Here is a 3382-nt window from a genome sequence, read left to right as displayed (position 1 = left end):
CTCAACTAATAGAACTACTAAATAGAAAAACAGTGACGGCCCCTAATGCATTTCTGGGGGACAGTGGCAAAGCTTCTGTGGAGGGTTTTGAGTCCGTGAAGTCCAGCTTGGGGAACTCAGGACTGGATGGCTGGGGTGCGGATGCGAGGTCTGCTGTGCAAGCTGCAGCTGGGCTGAGTGCTATCCCTTGTACAGGCCGTGGCCCTCCCGCAGCCAGCTCCCGCTCCCTGCCACACTGCTGGGCTGGGGCTGGGGGAGAGTGCCCGCAGGGAGGTGGTCGCCCAGAACAAGGGTTGAGCCCACAGAATCAATTACTGGCTTTCTGCTGTTGCTTCAACTAATCAACAGCCAGGCAGGGCTGAGGAGGAAATTGGGTGTGTGCAGAGTAATCATTGACCTACTGAGGAAGGGTTCAGAGAGGCCAGGATGTTTGTAACTTTCTTGTTAAAGTGTGACTTCAACCAAGGGGATGCAGGGCACTGAGTTCAGGGATGAGATCTGTGTCAACCGGAGCAAGTCCAGCGGGGTGCCTGGGCGTGTGCCGGCGAGCACGGGAACGGCTGAGCACAGGATGTTGAAAAACACAGGCTAAATCTAAAGCAAATAACATGAATGTGCTGTCTTCCAAGTTCCCAGCTCAGCGCTTCATGAAATGTGCAACTATGGCCACCAGAGACAGGGAGAGAGTTTGCAGCCGTTATGTGAGCATCATTCCCAGGAAACCAGAGGTGCTGTGGGCTTATTTTATTTTAGGAAGGACACTCACCATGAAATCTGTGCTCCTGGCAGATTTTTTAAGTGTGCTATTGTTATCTACAGGCAGACAGTATGTTGGACAGGGGTCATCACATCTCAGAGGTCATTCTTTCCCTGGACAGTTTGTTAAGGTGCAGATGCCTGGTCTCCACTCCCCAGTGGTGTGGATAACATATGTTTAGGCTGGGGCCCAGCTACATTTTAAACAAGTGCCACAGAGGATGCTGATGGGACTGTTCTGTGGAACACACTTTGAGAAGCGCTGGACTAGGGGTAAGTGAAGGAGGGCTTCCTGGAGGAGGTGAGGGTTGAGCTGAGATCTAAGTGATGGATATGAGGTTGCTATACACGAAAGACACAAGAATCTCGAGTGCAATACTTCACAAATGTGGCCCCCAGACTGGGGCTTTTCTACAGTCTGTCTGTGGCCAGTCCACATCAAGGTAGCTACAGAGATTTAGTGTTGAGATCTTGGGTGGCTGTTTGCCAGTATCAGGACCTCCCAGTGTGATCCGTGGATCCCTCAGTGGACCCATGAGGGGATCACACAGGACATGCGATGTGAACTAGCTGCGGATCATGGATCTGTGCAGGGTGGGTTAGAAGTTAAGCCAAATGAAAAACCTCAAACTGGTTCTTCCCCACAGGGAGGCAAGAGAGCAGCTGTCTTTGAGCAGCTGAAGGATGTATATTTTTTTATTTCGTTTTTTGTTTAAATTTATTTACTTATTCTAACTTGTGATACATGACAGCAGAATGCATTTCAATTCACAGTACACATATAGAGAATAACTTTTCATGTCTCTGGTTGTACACAAAGTAGAGACACACCATTTGTGTCTTCATACATGGACTTAGGGTAGTGATGTTCATCTCATTCCACTGGCTTTCCTACCCCCATGCCCCCTCCCTTCCCCTTTCTCCCCTTTGCCCTATTTAAAGTTCCTCCATTCCTCCCACGCTCCCCCAACCACATTATGGATATATATACACAATGGAATATTACTCAGCATTAAAAAATAATAAAATCATGGCATTTGCAGGTAAATGGATGGAGTTGGGGAAGTTTACTTCATGCTAAGGGAAGTAAGCCAGTCCTTAAAAAGCAAAGGCTGAATGTTTTCTCTGAAGGATGTTTATGGTGATGGGGCCTCAGGTGTGAGATGCAGGTAGCAGCAGGTAAACTGGAGAGGAAGGGGTCAGCTTGCTACCTGAGTAAGAAATTGAGATGTTATCCTTGTGCATGTGGAAACCCCATGTGGGCTTAAACTCACTGCTACATCTGGGCACCTGACCCCCCTGTCAGATTTTAGCAAAACCCTTCTGGGAATTTGGGTTCCCATTTCTTGATGTCTGTTTCCAAAGCCAGGCAAGACTAGGAAAGCTGTTTGTCTGAATCTTCTACTTTTTACTTACTTTTCTTTGGGGGGTTTCCTCTCCCTTCTGAGGCTGGGCTTGGTGGTGCTCACCAGGGTGGCGACTCCCTAGCTCTGAGCCCCTTCACACCTACCCGCCAGCCCATCCCTTGCTCCCTGTCAGCTGAGCCCGGGCTCCAGCCTGGGTCTCTGGCCCCACGTGTCTCACTGGGGAAGGAAGGCCGCTGGTGTCTTCAGACACCCTGATGCTACACAAAAACCTTTCAACCTCTTGTTTCAAAAATTTCAAACTGCAGAAAAGTTGAAGGAATAACAACAGATAATACCTTTTTACCCTGCACCCAGACTCTCCATATTGTTAGCATTTTGCCATGTTGGTCTTCTATTTTGTAATAACTATGATACACAACACATATTATTTTTCTGCTAAACCATATGAACTAGGCCCCTTTGCTCCTAACAATTTCAGTTAAGTATCTATTAAGTTTCAGGACATCCTCTTAGATCAAATCATCGAATTCAGATAAGTTAACATGGGAGCAATATTATTATGCTATATTATAATATTGTATAATACTGTACTATTATTCAGATCTCCCCAATTGTTCCTCAAAATGCTAGTCTATGTAGTTAATTTCCAATCCAAGATCCAGGGCCATATGTTGTGTAGCTGGGTCTCTTCAGCTCCATTTCCGTGGAAGAGTTCCTCAGCTCTTTCACACCTTCTGACCTTGGCAGCTTTGGAGCACAAAGGCCGGTTGCTCTGTGGGCCGACCCTCAGTTTGGTTTGCTCTTCTGTCGGTTCCCTCCTGATTAGACCTGAGTTAAACATTTTGACAGAGAAACTGCAGGTGCAGTGCTGTGTTCTTGGCACATCACATGATGAGGCAAGGATGTCCCTCTGTCACGCACTGGGAATGCATAGTGAGGTGGGTCCTTGACATTAAGATGCAATTCACCAGAATGAACTTCTTGCTGAGATGGCTTTGGGGGTGTACAGGCTGTGTTGGGACAGGTGGGGAAACACTTCTTCACTCTGTGTGAGGGCAGAGTCTCAGCCAGCCCCCATCAAGGGACATATGGTCAGCAGTCAGGTCACCCCCTGGCTCCCCCAGGGCTGGCATCCTAGTGAGCAAGGACAGGCAATGAGCGTAACCTCAATAAGAAGTCAAGGCCAGGAGGTTGTGATAAATGCCATGACGGAAATAAAACAAGAGAGTGGGCCAGAGTCAGGCTGTGAGAAGGTCACC

The sequence above is a fragment of the Marmota flaviventris genome, chromosome 2 (genome assembly GCF_047511675.1).
Source record: "Marmota flaviventris isolate mMarFla1 chromosome 2, mMarFla1.hap1, whole genome shotgun sequence".
In the NCBI taxonomy this organism is placed as follows: Eukaryota; Metazoa; Chordata; class Mammalia; order Rodentia; family Sciuridae; genus Marmota; species Marmota flaviventris.
This window is presented reverse-complemented; position numbering follows the sequence as displayed.